Below are 20,015 nucleotides of genomic sequence, written 5' to 3'. Positions count from 1 at the left end.
GTGTGTAGATGTGTGTCCAGCGGCTCAGCCATGACCCTTTGCGACCCTAAGGTCTGAAGCCCGCCAGACTCCTCTGTCCCTGGGATTTCCCTGGCAAGAATACTGGACTGGGTTGCTATGCCCTCCTCCAGGGCATCTTCCTGACCCAAGGATACACCCCGAGTCTCCTGCATCTCCTGCATTGGCAGGTGGATTCTTTAGCACTAGTACCACCTGGAAAGCCCATGATGTCACCATACTAAGCACTTTACCCAAGTGAGCTCCAACACGCACTGCGCCCCGCTGCATGGATAATCTTACTCTCCTGTTTTGATGAGGAAATTAAGGCTCAGAAAAGTGAGAAGAGTGAACAAAGGTCACACAGATGGTAACTGGGTGACTGTTTAGGTTTAACGCTTGTCAACCCAATCTCAAGTCTGTACCCTACAACTAGACCACGCCCCTGTGTGATCATCCAGCATCACTTCTCTTGTGTTCCTCTTAGTAATGAGTCTGCTTTCAAAGCACTGAACCCCTAATGCGTGTTTTACTCAAGCACCTTCTTGAGTAAAGAAGTACCTTTCTTGAGTAAAGCACAGTGTTAGTACCAAGATAATCACTATAGAGCCTATAGTATTAGCTGCTCAGTCGTGTCGGACCCTTTGCAACCCCATGGACTGTAGTCTGCCAGGTTCCTCTGTCCATGGAATTCTCTGGGCAAGAACACTGGGGTTGGTTGCCATTCCCTTCTCCAGGGGATCTTCAGGACCCAGGGATCGAACCTGGGTCTTCTGCTTGCAGGCAGATTCTTTACCATCTGAGCCACCAGGGAAGTCCATAGACCCTATCGTTTCTTATGATGCATAGAGTATGCTTGCCCACAGTATAGCATCTGGTCTTTCTAATTCACAGATGCTGTCACTGAGACACAGAGATTGTACTCTTCATAGCAAAGCTCTGAAGGATTAACATTAACCACAAATTTTTTACACAAGCTCACCTTCCAAGGGGGCTTCCCAGATGGCGCTAGTGGTAAAGAACCCAGATGCAGGTTCGATCTCTGGGTTGACGTCTGGACTGAGCTGGATTGAGTTTGTCCTGTTGCAGTGGATGACCAGAACAAGAGCCACACTCAGAGCCTATGACCTGAAAGGAAGCCAACTTCCTTTCATGATATCCTCAAGTTCCTTTCATGTCTTCTCTTTCATGATATCCTCAAGTTGCCTAAATCTCAGGCAGCAGTAAAACATGTATGAAGCACTTGTAAGATCAATGGAGACAAATGCCACAGAAGGGGCACAAAAAGCTTCAAAGGTCCGAACAGAGGAGACAGCAAGTCCAGCTGAGGGGCCAGGAAAGTGCTTCATAGAAGGAGCAGCATTTCTGCCGGGCTTGAGCAGAAAGGGCACCTTCCTTTTTCTTTTTGTTCTTTAATGAAATCATGATAATTTGGGGCAAGGAGAGAACCTCCCCAATCTAACAACAACATAAGCCTGGTTTATTTATCTCTCCTAATACTTTTTTCTATGTGTTTTAATTTCAATTACAAAATTAACACAGTTCAAGTAAACAAGAAAACCAAGAACAGGGACTTCCTTGGTGGTCCAGGGGCTAAGAGTCTGCTCTTCCACTACAGGGGCACGGGCTCAATCCCAGGCCAGGGAACTAAGATTCCTCACACACTGAGGTGCAGTCAAGGACAAAAAAAAAAAAAAAAAAAAAAAAAACAGAAAATCAAAAAAGGGAAAAAAGAAACAAAAATCGTAAAGTGTATTAACTAATGCTAACAGCTTCCTTTCACTTCCAACCTCACTCCAGAGGAAACCTTTATCAACAATTCGGAGTATGTTTTATATACTCCATATATATATACACACATATATCTTTCTAACACACCTGTGATGGCATTTAACGTATTATTCTACAATTTGCTTTTCATGTGCAGCAATGTATCTGAGACACATATCTTTCCAGGTCAGTCCATGTACACCCAGCTTCATGAAGACACCATATTACAGAGCAGACACATGTTCTAATTTGTTGAGTTCCTTCCCTAGAGATGGGCATTTATTGTAGCCTCTACACATGCTGTGAAATTAAAAGACGCTTGTTCCTTGGAAGAAAAGCTATGAGCAACCTAGATAGCATATTGAAAAGCAGAGACATTACTTTGCCGACTAAGGTCCGTCTAGTCAAGGCTATGGTTTTTCCTGTGGTCATGTATGGATGTGAGAGTTGGACTGTGAAGAAGGCTGAGCGCCGAAGAATTGATTCTTTTGAACTGTGGTGTTGCAGAAGACTCTTGAGAGTCCCTTGGACTGCAAGGAGATCAAACCAGTCCATTCTGAAGGAGATCAGCCCTGGGATTTCTTTGGAAGGAATGATGCTAAAGCTGAAATTCCAGTACTTTGGCCGCCTCATGCGAAGAGTTGACTCATTGGAAAAGATTCTGATGCTGGGAGGGATTGGGGGCAGGAAGCGAAGGGGACGACCCAGGATGAGATGGCTGGATGGCATCACTGACTCGATGGACGTGAGTCTGGGTGAACTCCGGGAGTTGGTGATGGACAGGGAGGCCTGGCGTGCTGCGATTCATGGGGTCTCAAAGAGTCGGACACGACTGAGTGACTGAACTGAACTGAACTGAACACATGCTTTGACCATACTTCTGTCAACCTTACTTTGCAGATACTTTTAACGAATAACACTTGAACAAATATTGGCAAAGACATTCCAAGCAAATACAAAAGCAGAGAAGTTCAAACTGGATTTAAGAAGGGTTAGAAACAGCCTCGGAGAAGGCAATGGCGACCCACTCCAGTACTCTTGCCTGGAAAATCCCATGGGTGGAGGAGCCTGATTGGCTGTAGTCCATGGAGTCGCTAAGAGTCGGACACGACTGAGCGACTTCACTTTCACTCTTCACTTTCATGCATTGGAGAAGGACATGGCAACCCACTCCAGTGTTCTTGCCTGGAGAATCCCAGGGATGGGGGATCCTGGTGGGCTGCCATCTCTGGGGTCACACAGAGTCAGACACAACTGAAGTGACTTAGCAGCAGCAGCAGCAGCAGCAGCAGCAGAAACAGCCTAGGTCTTAGAAAAGACCCTGATGCTGGGAAAGCCTGAAGGCACAAGAAGAAGGGGGTGGCAGAGGATGAGGTAGTGGATGGCACCAGCAACTCAGTGAGTTTGAGCAAACTCCAGGCGATACTGAAGGACAAGGAAGCCTGGCGTGCTTTAGTCCATGGGATCACAAAGAGTTGCACGGCACTTAGCGACTGAACAACAACGAGACCAGCCTGGTTCTTGGGCCCTCGGGGCTCGGATAGAGGAGCCGTGACTGTCACAGCAGAAAGGCACATGGAGGCCAGTGTGTGCAGCGGAGGGTGAGGTGGGGCTGGAAGTGCCAAGAAGCTGCTAACCTTGGTTACTATAGCAACACTGTTACGGTTTTGGTTTCTTTGTTTACTAGAACTGTGTTCATTTTGCTGCCGTTGTTCAGTCGCTCAGTTGTGTCTGACTCTTTGCGACCCCACGGACTGCAGCATGCCAGGTTCCCCTGTCCTTCACCATCTCCCGGAGTTTGTTCAAACGCACATCCAGTTGAGTCAATGATGCTATCTAACCATCTCATCCTCTGCTGCCCTCTTCTCCTTTTTGCTTTGCTCTTACAATAAAAACCAAAATTTTCACCACAGCCCATGGGGCCCTGTAGAAGTCTTCACTTTTTTTTTTTTTTTTTTTTTTGCCCCATGATTCAATGCTCACTGCACCCAGCCACTGGTCTCGTGAAGTATTTTTAGCAGTCTGCACCCTTTGTCTCCTCCCTCCCCATCACCAACTTCTGTTCACACTTGAGTTCTCACTCAACTGTCACTTCCTTGGGGAGGTCTTTCCTGGCTTCCAGACAAGATCAAGCCCCATCTTCAGAGCATTTTGTGAGCCCAAATGCCTCTCCTTCACAGTGCTTATCACAGTTGTGATTTTAAACTTATTTGAATGATTATTTGACTCATGCCCAGTCGCCCTGCCAAACAATCTTGATGAAGGCAGGACACTATTCAAACCATCCCCGTGGTTAAATGAATGAACAAATGAATGATGAATCTCCAGGGACCCAGCATTGATGACAAGAGTGGCTGCCACTCAGGGGGCCCATGCTGGGCACAGGACAGTCAAAAGGTAATAGGCCTTGGTAGCAAGAAACCAGGCTGGAGAATAAAGCCGCAGCCCAAAGTCCCTGGCCTGCTGAAAGGTTACCCACCAGCTGCAAAGGCTCATGGGAGCCAAGCCCCAGAGGAGGCTAGGACAGCCTGTACTTGGGGATTAATAACCCAGCACCTGCCCCAGCATCATGTCCTGGCAGATGGTTAGCTGAGCACCTCCAAGATGGTCTTGACCTCCTCTTGGCAGTGGATCCAGAAGAGCTCCCTAGAGAATGGGGCTAAAGGGAATGAGGCCTGTGGCATGTCTTTGGAGGAACCAGGAATGGGTTCAGGATAAATTCTGCCCGTTCCTGGATGGGGAGATGGGTGCTTCGTGCATGTGTGCTAAGTCACTCGAGTTGTGTCCAACTCTGCATGACCCCATGGACTATGGCCAGCTGGGCTCCTCTGTCCATGGGACTCTCCAGGCAAGAATACTAGAGTGGGCTGCCATGCCTTCCTCCAGGGGATCTTCCTGACCCAGGGATCAAACCCGCATCTCCTGCAGTTCATGCATTGGCAGGCAGGTTCTTTACCCCTAGCACCATCTGGGAAGCCCCAGTAGGTGCTCCAAGTCCCTGCAAATAGCATCATCCACCTCCAAGAGAAATGTAAATGGTTTTGAAGGCCAGGGTCAAGGTGACCTCCACCCCACAGCCCTGCTGCAGGCCCTACATACATGCCTGGGCAGGTACCTTGGCCCACTTCCCAGACCACAGAGTTGCTCGGGGATGCAGCTTGGCACAGGTTCACAGTCAGACACAGTGGGCAGCCCCATGCACAATACCATGGGTGCTAAGCTTGGAGGACAAAGCACCTGCTTCTTCCCCTCGTCACTTTGCACGTGTTGTCCCTGTTCCTGGAGTTGCGCCCCTCCCGCTCCACCTGGCCACCCCACTTCTCCTTCTCCACCCGGCTCAAGTGCCAGCTTTCTCAGGAAACCTTCCCTAGAATCCTATGAATAAATACTGCATGCTAATGTTGGCCACACTTTTTTCTAACTCGTGGTTCACTCATCTGTCTCCCCAGCAGACTGTGAGTGTCTGGGGAGCATGCCCTGCATGCCTAGCACACAGGAGGAGCACAATAATGTCTACAGAGTGAATAACCTGGGTCCTGACCATTGCTGACACTAACGAGCTCTGTAACTCTGGGCAAGGCGCTTTCCCTCTCAGAGTCCTGATCTCTAAAGAGAGAATTGGGGAACTTCCACTCCCCACTATGACGGATGAACAGGGTGCAGATTTACCCCAGCTGAGCCAATCAAAATACTCAGACTAAAAAACACGAAACAGTGGTTGCTGTGGTTGGAATGTTTCTGTTCCCACAAAATTCCTATCCTGAGTCTTAATGCCCAGTGATGGTTATTGGAGGGTGGAGCCTTTAGGAGGTGATTAGGTCATGAGGGTGGAGTCCTCGTGAAATGGATTAGTGCCCTTCTAAACCAGACCCCACAGAGCTTCCAGCCCCTTCCTCCATGTGAAGACAAAGCAAGGAGGTGTGAGCTATGAACCAGGAAGGGTTCATACCCTTCGTACCACCATGCTGGTATCCTGGTCTCAGACTTCCAGTCTCCAGAACTAGGTGAAGTAAAGTCCTGTTGTTCATAAGCCCCCAGTCTGTGATATTTTGGTGGCTGTTGTTCAGTTGCTCAGTCATGTCCAACTCTTTGTGATCCCACGGATGGCAGCACACCAGGCTTCTCTGTCCTTCACCATCTCCCAGAGTTTGCTCCAACTCATGTCCATTGAGTCAGTGATGCCATCCAATCATCTTATCATCTGTGTTGCCCCCTTTTTCTCCTGCCCTCCATCTCTCCCAGTATCAGGGTTTTTTCCAGTGAGCTGGCTCTTCCCATCAGGTGGCCAAAGTATTGGCACATCAGCTTCAGCATCAGTCCTTTCAGTGAATATTCAGGGTTGATTTCCTTTAGGACTGACTGGTTTGATCCCCCTGGTATTATGTTGGGGCACCCCAAGAAGACTAAGACAGCAGTTTTCAAGATACCAGACCTCGGGCAGCAACGACTTCCTGAGAGAAGGAAAGAGGATGAGTCCTGGGCTTGCTGCAGCTCACTGTCCAGAGAAAGGTCCAGGGCTGCAGGGCAGGAAGGGCAAACAGGTGGAGCCCAGCACACTCCCTGGGCTGAGGCGAGGCAGTAGGTCAGGGGAGACCAGAGCAACCAGAGCTCCTGGGACAGAGCAGCTAAGGGAGAGAGTTTCGTGAAGAATCCTAGACAGTCCTCCTGAGAAGCTGCCAGACACTAGAGAAAAGCCATCTGCAAGGCTGGGAACAGCCCCTCTTCCCACCAGCCTGGATGGAAAGCTCACCATTTGAGGGGCATTGTGGCAGAGTCCTGGGGTCCGCTCAGCAATGGGGATAATTAGCCCAAGGCTGAGCACCTCTCCTAATCCACTTCACAGATTATAAAAGACAGAACTTGACTAAATGGCTTTTAAAGTACCGTCCAAGTCTAACCTTCTATGGCTCTAGACAGTTCATGAAAAGGAAACATTCATTCATAGCACACACACACATCTGGGCATCCCCTGGGTACCAGGCACTGAGTTTAGAGGTGGATTGCTCCAAGGGCTGAAGAAGCCCAGCAGTGAGGAGGACCCCTCCTCACCTCATACGCAGAATGCTCAGCCATGCAACCAGCACTGGAATCCCACAGGCTCCCTGTCAGCAGGGTCCACAAAGACTCTGCCAGCCAGTCCCACCAGCTGCATTTGCATCACTGTGCCACAGATGGGGAAACTGAGCCTCGGAGAAGTGGGGAATTGCCAGCATTGGGGGGTGAACCCAGCCCTCAGGACCCAGGCTTCCTGACTTCCCCATCCAGGCTCTCTCCTCAAACCTCTGATCCTTGGAAAGGCTCCATGGTCCCCGAGAAGGAAGCGAGCCAGAGCTCCCTCTCAGCCCCTCACCAAGCCCAGCAGCCCAGCTCTTCCCCAGTGTCCCACAGGGTCCAGGAAAGGCGCCCCGATCCTCTTTAGTATTATTAATATGATCAGCGGCAGCATCATTATTACTGTTATTCTTGGACATAGGAGAATGAAGAACATCCTCAGAAATGGCAGGACACATGTTCACCAGCTGGTCCCCATTATGCCCTCCCCGGGTACATGATACGCCTTTCATGTGCTTAAAATCATAAATAATTTTTAAAGTATGTTGCTCTCATTTTTCATCCCAGGGCTCAAATGTGGTTCTCATAAAAGCTCACTTTGGCTCCACTGTCACAGGCTAAGAGGTTTACCGAGATGCCTTCTTCTGTTACTTCTTTCCCCCCGACCCCGCTCGTCTCCCCCAGCCTCTCCCCTCCAGAGGGGCACAGTAGTGTGGTCTGAGGGCTAATTTGTTTCCTTCCTGCCTTGGAATCATGTTCCTTCACAGGATGCAAGGAATCGAGGCTGTAGTGATAGTCTATCACAGACAGTACAGGCTGCTAGCCCCATTTTATGGGTAGAGAAACTGAGGCACAGAAGGTTCTACTAACGTGCCTGATGGCACACAAACATTAGGAGATCCAAGAGCATCCAAAGATCAAGGGAAGGATATAACCATATGCTGCTATTGCTTTATTCATTCAGTTGTGTCTTACTCGGTGAGGCCCCATGGACCTCTGTCAAGCTCCTCCGTCCGTGGAATTCTCCAAGCCTCTTGCATCTCTTGCGTCTCCGGCATTGGTGGGTGTCTCCTGCAGCCCACATCTCTTGGGTCTCCTGCATTGGCAGGCGGATTCTTTACCCCTAGCACCACCTGGGAGAGCTTCCCCAGTGGCTCAGTGGTAAGGAATCCACCTGCAATGCTGGAGACCCAGGTTCGATCCCTGGGTCAGGAAGATCCCCCCAGAGGAGGGCATGGCAACCCCCTCCAGTATTCCCATGGACAGAGGAGCCTGGTGGGCTACAGTTCACAGGGCTGCAAAGAGTTGGGCACAACTGAAGCAACTGAGCACGCATGCACTTAGTGCCCGGTGGGAAACCCATAACCATATGAAACATAAACAGAATAATCTTCATTATCCATGAGTCCCTCCTCTACACTGATCTAAGAGGGCCTCTCTCTGCAACTCGTAGGAAAAGCAGAAACTAGACAAAAAGATGGAGAGTGAGCCCAGCTATGAGCACGTGTCTGCTTATACCTATGGCCCCACAGACACTAGCCCAGGCTGTCTCCCCCTTTCCATGATCTGTGTTTTCCTCTGTGCCTCTGGTCACTGGGTAACTGAGGATCAACTAGGCTGAAAACGATCACCTGTTCAACTTTCATTTCAAAAGGCTCAGACACACAGGGAAGCCAGAAAGTATGGAAGGTCGCCCTGCAAACGGGACTTGGGTGCACGCCGCTGGACTAAAGAAGTTATGAAAAAGAGGGGCCCATGATGCAGCAGAACACATCCATGGTTTTCCTGTTCCACTGGTACCCAAGGGCACCAAGAGAGAGGGATGCAAGCATACACGCGGGCACTGAACCCAGATCTGAGGGTGCACAGATCTGGTTACCTACTCCGTGCACCAGCCTAGTTACCTACTCAAGCAGACGTTAAACCCCCCACCAATTCAGAGGCAAAGAGCACTGGGAGCCACTCTGTTCAGCTGCATCCTAGAGCCCAAAGGAGCCCCAGCGCCCACCAAGAGCAGGAGCTCCCCAGTCCCTCCACCCCATCCTGTGCCCATCAATATCCTGTCCGTAGCCTCGCCAAACGCACACAGCGATGTATTTACAAAACGCACATTCTCTGAGGTCTAACTCTGGATTCACTTATGGTTTTTAATTACATTTTCAATGTCCTCTACACATGAATGAATGTTTGCTGACTTTTAAAATGTGGGAGAAAATCCAAACTACTTACATGGCTGGTGAGTCCCTTCCAGCCCCACCTCTGCCTCCCACTGCAGCCTCAGTCCCCACCCACCCCACCCCCTCACCACCCCGTCCCCAGGCTCTGTACTTCACGCACATTGGCCTCCTCCCAGCTCCCTGCACAGGCCAGGGTTTTCTTATGTGGGGTGGGAAGACATGTTCTTCCCTCTCCCAGGAAGGTTCTCATCTGCCTTCCCTACCTGGAAAACTCCTACCCAGCCTTTGGGTTTCAGCTCAAATGGACCCTTCCAGTACCTTGCACCCGCCCCCCCCATCTGAACTGGTCTCCTCCCGTTAGCTCTCTGTCTGCCCTGATCTTTGCTTCCTGTGCCTCCCAGCTCATCACCAGCTATTTAACTTCTGAATCCTCCCCACACCGAAGCCATATGGGGCCAAGACCAGCTGTAGTCACCTCTGCATCACCAGCCATCAGCGGAATATCTCAGACATAAAGATAGTAACTATTCACTGGGCGGATGGATGGATGGGTGAATGAATAAAAAACATGATCCTTCCAAGGTCTAGGGCTCCTTACACACAACCCAGCCCCATTCCAGGTACAATTAGACTATTTCTAAATGATTTTTTTTGGTAGCTGAAGGGGCTACTGAGGATCCAGATAAGGGACGGCTGCTATGGTCCATGTACCGCAATGCTGCCTCCCCCACCCCCTCGCAGACCACCCTGAGGGACCACAGCATCCTTCCAATGCCCTTGAATGAAGACTCAGAACCCATCTCAGCATCACTCTGCAATAAGCCAGGACCAATGAACCAAGTTGGTACATGAGATCCATCCTCTCACTCATCATCAGATGCTGATTTACTGCTTGCTCTGTCCCCAGGCCTGTTCTAGGTGCTGCTGCTGATAGGAGGAAACAAACCCGGTGCCCTCCTGGAGCTTCCAGGGTAGTGAGGATGCAGACAATAAACCAAGGATACAAATACACTACTCAGTATCCAGCAGTGCTGAGTGTTACACACACACACACACACACACACACACACACACACACACACACACACACACGAGAAGGAGATGCAGGAAAAAAGAGAGACAGGGGCCCACTTCACACAGGGTAGTTGGGTATATCAGTCTGTGCAGAGACCCCAGTGGAGTGGGGGACTGCTTCCTGGTATCTGGAGGTCCTCAGGCAGAGGGAAGGTCAAGCAAAAGGCCCAGAGAGGGAAACAGGCTTGTATTTTGGAGGATCTGTGTAGCTGGCGTGCAGTGAGCACGTGGGCAGGAGTGGGAAGTTCCTTTCTGTACCAGAGGTGACCGATATGGCATCAATTCAGAGTCCCTGAAGAGACACGGTCACTCCCAGCTGCTTTCTGACCAACAGCACTTGAATCTCCACAGCAGAAATCACATAACACCCTCAGGCTCCAGCCTGCCTGCCCCCACCGGCGGAGAGCACTAGTCCACGGTGGCCGTCTGACTGCGCACTCCATCTTCATTCTCAGGGCTCTGATTCTCCGCGCGCTGGTAAACACCTACCAACCTCCTCCTTGTGGGGGGCTGGATGGCTGATATGCAGCTGCCACTGATTTCCACGGTGTAAATATGCCCACTATGGCCAATTTCTTAGTTAACTTATATACAGAGTACATCATGAGAAATGCTGGGCTGGAAGAAGCACAAGCTGGAATCAAGATTGCCAGGAGAAATATCAATAACCTCAGATATGCAGATGACACCACCCTTATGGCAGAAAGTGAAGAGGAGCTAAAGAGCCTCTTGATGGAAGTGAAAGAGGAGAGTGAAAAAGTTGGCTTAAAGCTCAACATTCAGAAAACTAAGATCATGGCATCCGGGCACATCACTTCATGGGAAGTAGATGAGGAAACAGTGGGTGACTTTATTTGGGGGGCTCCAAAATCACTGCAGATGGTGACTGCAGCCATGAAATTAAAAGACGCTTACTCCTTGGAAGGAAAGTTATGAGCAACCTAGACAGCATATTCAAAAGCAGAGACATTACTTTGCCAACAATCCACCTAGTCAAGGCTATGGTTTTTCCAGTGGTCATGTATGGATGTGAGAGTTGGACTGTGAAGAAAGCTGAGTGCCGAAGAACTGATGCTTTTGAACTGTGGTGTTGGAGAAGACTCTTGAGAGTCCCTTGGACTGCAGGGAGATCAAACCAGTCCATTCTAAAGGAGATCAGTCCTGGGTGTTCATTGGAAGGACTGATGCTGAAGCTGAAACTCCAATACTTTGGCCACCTCATGCGAAGAGTTGACTGATTGGAAAAGACTCTGATGCTGGGAGGGATTGGGGGCAGGAGGAGAAGGGGATGACAGAGGATGAGATGGCTGGATGGCATCACAGACTCGACGGACGTGAGTCTGAGTGAACTCCGGGAGTTGGTGATGGACAGGGAGACCTGGTGTGCTGCGATTCATGGGGTCGCAACTGAGTGACTGAACTGAACTGAACTGATGGCCAATAACCAGTATATCACTGATCCCAGTTCTTACTGAGTAAGAAGAGCTCTGCCCATGAGACCCAGGTGCCTGAAGCTGACCGCCCCCTCTTCCTTCGCTGCTGCTCTCCTCCCCCGCCCACAGAGACAGCCACGGCCCATGCTCCCATGTCTCCCACTGAGAAAACGACCACATATCCCAGCTACTCAGTCTTGTTTTACTATAGTTGACAAATTCTATCCACTGCCCTCTGCTCTCAGCCCACCAGCATGGAGTCCAGGGTCCAGGTCCCTGCCCACCCATCTGGCATGTGCTACCCTAGTTCAGTCAACCACTTCTCTTTCAATTTTTTTCAATCACGAGCCTAAAAACAACTAAATTTTCAAAAATGCAAATTCACTTCCCGTTACATTTTCATGTTTTTGGCATCACTGTTTTTGAGCCCTGAGTCAGGTCTGTGGTCTTCTGCGTGCACATCCAGAAGGTGGCCCCAAGCATCGCAGGTTCCACACAGAAACAATGGCACGGAGGTGGCATCAATTTTTTTTTTTCTGATTTTTAAAGATGAGAAGCATCACAGAAAACAAAACCAAATAAAAAAGTGTTCCGTACTCCTTCCAACCTATTTAAATAGCAATCAAAGGGCATGCACCAAAGAGCCCATAAAGATATCAAATATAAACCCAACCCCACATCACTATTAAAAACAAATGCTTGGGAACAGGCAGCAACAACAAGAAGAGGACCCACAGCCCATCAGTGTGAACAGCCACCCCTCTGGTATTCAAAAATCATCAATGATATTTATAACAATCGAAAGAATCTGTCCTGAAAGGCATCATGAAGGCGGAGTAGTCAGTGGCCCTCCTCCAAGGATTAAGGACCTAGAAGATCTCAATCTTCAATAAAGCTCATGGAGTTTCTCCTGCTTTTTACTATCTGGTCGCCAGGGAGGAATCACTAAACTACCAAAATAATCTCACAGAGGAATGCAGTCACTACTTGATGAAGGAAGAAGAGGGTCAAGGTGAGGAGGGGAAAGATGTGATTCTGTTTCTGAATTTTGCATGGACAAATGACCACTGAGCCACCAGGAAAGCCCCCGATCTAGTCCATCATAATGAAAAAATAATAATTTGAATGCTCTGTCTCTCCAGCTTAGGATTAATTTAATCAATTTAACTTCGAATTAATTTAATTTACTTAACCTGGGATGTAATTTCCCAGAGTACATTCTGCAGACAATTGGTTCCCCCAAGATATTAACAGGCATTCAGTAGGAAAGCGATTGAACAAAAATGAACCATTTCCTTTACGTCAGGGCAGGAGGGGCTTTCCTGGTGTCTCAGACAGTAAAGAATCTGCCTGTAATATAGGAGACTCGGGTTTGATCCCTGGGTCAGAAAGATCCCCTGGAAAAGAGAATGGCAACCCACTCCAGGGTTCTTGCCTGGAAAACTCCATGGATAGAAGAGGATGATATATATATATATATATATATATATATATATATATATATATATATGTATGTATGTATGTATGTATGTATGTATGTATGTATGAGTTCAGTCGCTCAGTTGTGTCCGACTCTTTGTGACCCCATGAATCGCAGCACGCCAGGCCTCCCTGTCCATCAACATCTCCCGGAGTTCACTCAGACTCATGTCCATCGAGTCCGTGATGCCATCCAGCCATCTCATCCTCGGTCGTCCCTTTCTCCTCCTGCCCCCAATCCCTCCCAGCATCAGAGTCTTTTCCAATGAGTCAACTCTTCGCGTGAGGTGGCCAAAGTACTAGAGTTTCAGCTTTAGCATCATTCCCTCCAAAGAAATCCCAGGGCTGATCTCCTTCAGAGTGGACTGGTTGGAACTCCTTGCAGTTCAAGGGACTCTCAAGAGTCTTCTCCAACATCACAGTTCAAAAGCATCCATTCTTCAGTGCTCAGCTTTCTTCACAGTCCAACTCTCACATCCATACATGACCACAGGAAAAACCATAGCCTTGACTAGTTGGACCTTAGTCGGCAAAGTAATGTCCCTGCTTTTGAATATGCTATCTAGGTTGGTCATAACTTTTCTTCCAAGGAGTAAGCATCTTTTAATTTCATGGCTGCAGTCACCATCTGTGGTGATTTTGGAGCCCAAAAAAATAAAGTCTGACACTGTTTCTACTGTTTCCCCATCTATTTCCCATGAAGTGATGGCACCGGATGCCATGATCTTCATTTTCTGAATGTTGAGCTTTAAGCCAACTTTTTCGCTCTCCTCTTTCACTTTCATCAAGAGGCTTTTTAGCTCCTCTTCACTTTCTGCCATAAGGGTGGTGTCATCTGCATATCTGAGGTTATTGATATTTCTCCCGGCAATCTTGATTCCAGCTTGTGTTTCTTCCAACCCAGCATTTCTCATGATGTATGCTGCATATAAGTTAAATATGCATATATATATCAAATATATATACATAATATATGTACACACATATGGTTGGATGGCATGACCAATGCAATGGACATGACCTTGGGCAAACTTCGGGAGATGGCGAGGGACTGGGAGGCCTGGCATGCTGCAGTCCATGGGGCTGCAAAGAGTCAGACACGACTGGAAAACTGAAAAACAACAATAACAACCCTGTTAGTTCTGTTTCTCTAGAGAAACCTTACTAACCCAAGCCTCAAATCTGGATAACTGAGAGGCAGAGGTTCTGGCCTGGCTGAGTGGGCATCAGGAATTTGGGGAGGGTCTTCCCATGGAAGTTTTGTAGAAGTCACAGTTACCAAATCAGAATTTCTAAGAGTCATCAATAAGTAACAGGGAACAACTTCCAATAATTTTCGAAGCTTAATTGAATTAATATTTTCCTCCTAAGGGGCCACTCAGGTTAACTAAAATGCCACATTTCTTAGCTTTTTAACTGGAATTTTATTTAGTCCAACATGGTAACACTGATTTTCTCACTCTCATCAGAAAATTCTTAATGGCAATTCTATATGATTTCAGTTCATGAAAATGAGAAGATGGGGCTTCCCTGGTGCTCCAGTGGTTAAGATCTGCGCTACAACACCAGGGACATGGGTTTGCTGCTGGATGAACCTGCTGCATTAACACAAGAATGGACTCCGTCATCTCGTCCTCACCAGTTCCTGGGAGGTGGCTCGTGGGGTAGAAGTGGACATCAGGGGTGAGCAAGGCGAGGACGGGTGGCGGGGTGCTCATTCATATGTATAAAAAAGTGATGTATACCCATGGCTGGTTCACTTTGCTACGCAGCAGAAACTAACACCACATTGTAAAGCCACTATCCTCCAATAAAATATTTTTAAATAAGATGAGTGAGAAATCAACATAGATATTGACCACAGTCTATACGGGCCACCTCGGTAAAGAGCAGAGGTGAGAAAGCATGCACTTCAAAACTTCCCAGGCTGCTCGGGGCCAAAGGCCAGGCCTCCCGCCTCTTTCCTGTGCAGGGACACTGAGTGTCCCTCACAAAATACTGGCTCCTCTGTTGTTGTTTTTGGAAAACAAACATTTCCTTCCAAGATCCCCCTCCCGGTTAATATCTGTGCTCAGGACTCCGTGTCCCTGGACTCATTACTGTGGATTTGTCCAGGTTGGAGATCTCAATTTTGGGATTTCCTCCCCATCTTCCCGGTCTCTCCGGACCCTGCTGAGTTATGATCCTGCCTCCACCAGCCTGGAAGATGCTAAGTGACCCCACCTATGCCTCAGTCTTCCTCCTTGCTCCCCCTGCCGCCAGGACACGAATCCTTGCAAACGCGGTTACTCTCTTTGTAGTCACTTCCCAAGCCCATTAAAAAGAAGGGAGGGACTTCCCAGGTGGTCCAGTGGCTAAGACTCTGCACTCCCAAAGCAGGGGGCTCGGGTTCAGTCCTTGGTCAGGAAACTAGATCCCAAATGCCATGACTAAAAATAAAATAAAATTTAATTTAATTTAAAAAAAGATCCCACATGACACAACTAAGACCCAACACAGTCAAATAAATAAAAAAATTTTAAGAGAGGAGAAAACACCACTGGACCCAACACTAAGCCTGCAGAGGTCAGCCTCACCCCCATGCTCCTTTCTTACCCCAGGAACTGGGTTTAAACCCCACCCCCACTCCTAGACTTGGTTCTTGAATTCACTTCTGCAAGCAAATGCATGCCACCCAGCATGGGTGGTTATGACATCCTCCTGGGAGGCCAACTACTTGCCACTGCATTCTGTGAACAGGAAAATGGCCTGGAGCCCTGAGGCAGAAGGATGCCAGGAAGGCCCACCTGTGTGGGGTCTGGGGACTCGACACCACGGGGACAAGTTCCTTCTGTTACACCTGCAGCCTCTTCAGGGCCACCCCCTGGCTTTGCTCTCCCAGACTCCCAGGACCAGCATTCTCCTAGATGGAAGCTGTGCCATGCTGATTGGCTACGTGGCACAGTATTTAATCAGATGGGCTTCCCAGGTGGCACTAGTGGTAAAGAAACTGCCTGCCAAAGCAGGAGACATGAGAGATGTGAGTTCGATCTCTGGGTGGGGAAGATCCCCTGGAGGAGGGCACGGCAACCCATTCCAGTATTCTTTCCTGGAGAATACCCATGGACAGTGGAGCCTGATAGGCTACACACCATAGGATCGCAAAGAGTCGGACACAATTGAGCAATCTAGCACAGGGTGTCTGACTGTGGGCACTCCGCCTGATGTGCCCTTGGTTGTGAACTCTGAGGGCTCAGACTGCCTCTGAGTCTCTCAGTGTCTCTCCACAGACCCCCTTCCGCCAGGAGTTCCAACAGTGTTGGCTGCCTACTGCATCAGGAGGGAAAGTGACTGGGGAACAAGGAATTGAGAACACACATAAAAATATTTGAGAACACAGACACAACAATAAACTTCTGCATTCCCATAGCAGCAGTTAAGACCCGAATTCTTACAACAATCTTCTAGGAAAAACAGGGCAGGTATTACTATGCCCACTTCACAGACGAGAAAATTGAGGCTCTGCAAGATGAAGTGACATTCCCAAGTCACACAGCAAGTGGGTCCAGGACCACAGCTGGAAGGCTGGTCTCTCAAGGACTCATCTGATGCAGAGTCTACCAGGCTATGGCTCCAAAACAGGAAGGAAGGAGGGGAGGAAGCAACCTGAGAGTCCATCAATGGGTGATGGATAAAGAAGACGTGTGTGTGTGTGTGTGTGTGTGTGTATAAAGACATACATATATTTTAAATTTTATATGTATTTATAATATATAAATATTATATAAGTATATAACATAATATATAGTATGTAATTATAGAAATTACAGTGTATTATAATTAATATATAATATAAATTATAATATATTTATTTATATATACAAATACATAAAATATTCAATATCCACTATATTGGCACTTCCCAGGTGGTGCTAGCACTAAAGAATGGAGTGGGTGCGAGAGACATGGGTTCAATCCCTAGGTTGGGAAGATTCCCTGGAGGAGGAACTAGCAACCCACTCTAGTATTCTCGGCTGGAAAATTCCATGGACAGAGAAGCCCGGTTGGCTACAGCCCATGGGGGTTGCAAAGAGTCAGGTGTGACTAAGCACACACATACACACACACACACACACACATACACACACACACATTATATGTCTTTATCCATTATCATATTTATAAGATTTTATATATCCACACACAGATCCAACGGAATATGATTCAGTCATAAGAAAGAAGGGAATCCCACCATTTGCAATACCATGGATGGGCCTGGAGCACTTTATGCCCAGTGAGAGAAGTCAGAGAAAGAAAAATACTGTATGATATCGCTTACATGTGAAATCTAAAAAGCCAAACTTGTTGAAACAAGGGGGTCCTTCCACAGACCTGCTCCTTTGGTCAAACTCTGACTCTGCCCGAATGAGTTCACTTCCATTTTCAAATTTTGAGCAATCATGTTTTCAATGTATATATTACATATTTCTTAATAATATTATGACCAAGAAGTTTATCACATTAATTTTCAGGGTAGTTTGTTGTTTAAAATAATATAATCATCTATATTATATAATATAATAATATAATCACTACTATTAACTAGGCTTCAATATATCAGTGTTGATATCATTGTATTAAACGTACACTGATAATAAAATAGCCGCAAACCTTAAAAAAAAAAAATGGTGGTTATCAGGGGATGGGGCTGGAGGGATAAGACATGCTGTTTAAGGGTACAAGCTTGCAACACATAGTAAATAGACCCTAGAGACCTAATGCACAGCACAGGGAATATGCCCAACAATATTGTATCATAAGCATCGAACTTGCTAAAAGATTGGAACTTAAAGATTCAGCCACTGAACACAAAGGATAGTTTTGTAACATGACAGAGATGCTAATTATTGCTACAATGTCAATCATATTACAATCTATACACTGACCAAATTAAGATGTTGTACAACTTAAATTTACACAAGGTTATACGTCAAATGGGGCTTCTCTAGGGGCTCAGACGGTGAAGAATCTGTCTGCAACGCAGGAGACCTGGGTTCAATCCCTGGGTCTGGAAGACCCCCTGGAGAAGAGGAATGGCAACCCACTCCAGTATTCTTTCCTGGATAATTCCATGGACAGAGGAGCTTGGTGGGCTCCAGAGGGGGTCGCAGAGTCAGACATGACTGAGCGACTAACACTTTCACTTTTACTTCATACATCAAATATATTTAAATTATATTTAAAAAAGAAGAAGAAGAAACAGAAGGCAACTCCAAGATGGCTTCATCATAATACATCCTTGTCCTAATCATCTTACCTGCAAGTACAAGTGCAGGTACACCCTACATGATGGATGGTAAGTTCCAACAGGCTGAGAATATGGGGACACACAGGCTCTGAGGGCAGGCATGCCCTGTAACAAGAACTATGCTCCCGTAGCTACAAGCTTGTGGAAGGACACGCGGAGACCAGAGGGGCCAGAGGCCAGCACTACCTAGGGGCTGAGACCAGGAATGAGGAGAAGGAGGAAATGATAGGTATGGACAGATGTTCAAGAACAGGGAGGGAGGCTAGGAAGGGGCACCCGTAAAGAAGTGGGAGGGGCAGGAAGGGACAGAAGAGCGGGCGGGGGAAGGAAGGATGGAAGACACTAGCAACGGAGAAGAGCCGAGAGGGGAGAGAAGGAGGACCCACACTTCTCCTGGGTCTCTACGTTTCCTGCTAAAAGGATTGTCCTGAGGAACAGAAGCACTAGCAAGGGCATCGAAGTTCACCCACCTTCTGTCCAGGGATCAGCCAGCAGAGATAGAAACATAGGCAGCAAGATACAAATCGAAGAAATTAAGAGAACGTTAGCTATTCAGATAAGCCAGAGAAAGGAGAAGAAATATATATGTATTGAAGACGGAAGAGAAGCAGAAGGTGAGTTAAGTGAGGACACCTCCAGAGGGAAGCAGACGCCTCCATCCGAGGCTGACTTGGGTCGTGTGGCCAGCAGACCTGAAAAGCATCAGAGGAGCCGAGGTCCAGATTCAAGACGGCGCCTGCACCTGAGGACAGCGGTTTGGGAGTGAGGGGTCAGGAGACAGAGGGCAGAGCAGTGCAAATGAAGAGGAGAAGGTCACAGCATGGTTCTTGTGAAACCAAGACTCTCAGGCACACGACCCCTAAACATGTGCCTCTTATTGGCAAGATGTCTGTAGCTATATTTATGCCCATGTTTGTTCACTGCTCAGTAGTCATTTGTCCACCTGCCACAGATGTGCTATCCATCTTAATAAGTCTATCAGAACAGAACCCACAGGCTTCATCCTTCTTGAGTAAGGGGTGCGTGATACGGTATCACACAGCATGGTGTGTGATGGATGACTTCTGATGGGGCCACAGATCTCTTGGTGGTGAGGATGGTGTAAACACAGCGCACGAAGCTAATCCAAATGTTCTGCTGACTCTAACCATGTCACTGACAGTGGAGAGGGTGACAAGAAGTCAGGTGATGACCAGGGTTGTGCAGAATGCAGCCAATAGGAATTTCTGTTAATGACGGGGAGGGTGGACATGATGATGACAAAGTCATGATCTCTGCAAAGCTAGGTCAACACTTGTGAGATAAGATATGTGTGTGTGTGTGTGTGTGTGTGTGGAAGAGAGGGAGAGGGACTGAGAGACAGAGATTGCCCACAGATCACTTCCGGTTAACCCATAGCGTCACCTGCCCTGGGGGCCTTCCTAGAAACACCTCAGAAGTTCAAAGTCAATAACCATCCCTTTTCCCTAAAATACCTAATAAAAAAAGAAGACCAAATCTGTGGACACACTTCCTTTCTCTTTGGAGATATTTGCTGGATTTTCTTATGCAAGGAAGCTGTTACCCAGGAATTCTCCAGGAAATTTTTTAAATTATATATAGACTCTAATGGCTGAAAAGGACCTTGAACATGATCTAAACTGTGGGGCTTTCCTGGGGATTTTTTTCCCCACAATACGGCTGCCAGAGCCTTGCTCCACGCCAGCCAACAAGATCACAGTCCTAGCTGGGCTGGGGCATGAACAC

The 20,015-nt window shown here is 47.8% G+C and overlaps 1 protein-coding gene across 1 annotated transcript in view; it reads right to left on the bottom strand.

Annotated features, from left to right (window-relative positions):
* Positions 1-20,015, bottom strand: part of ANO2 (anoctamin 2) — a 357,135-nt gene that overhangs the window by 262,907 nt on the left and 74,213 nt on the right. The gene's annotated exons all lie outside the window — the stretch shown is intronic.

This window comes from Ovis canadensis, chromosome 3 (assembly GCF_042477335.2).
Source record: "Ovis canadensis isolate MfBH-ARS-UI-01 breed Bighorn chromosome 3, ARS-UI_OviCan_v2, whole genome shotgun sequence".
NCBI classification, from domain to species: Eukaryota; Metazoa; Chordata; class Mammalia; order Artiodactyla; family Bovidae; genus Ovis; species Ovis canadensis.
This window is presented reverse-complemented; position numbering and strand designations above follow the sequence as displayed.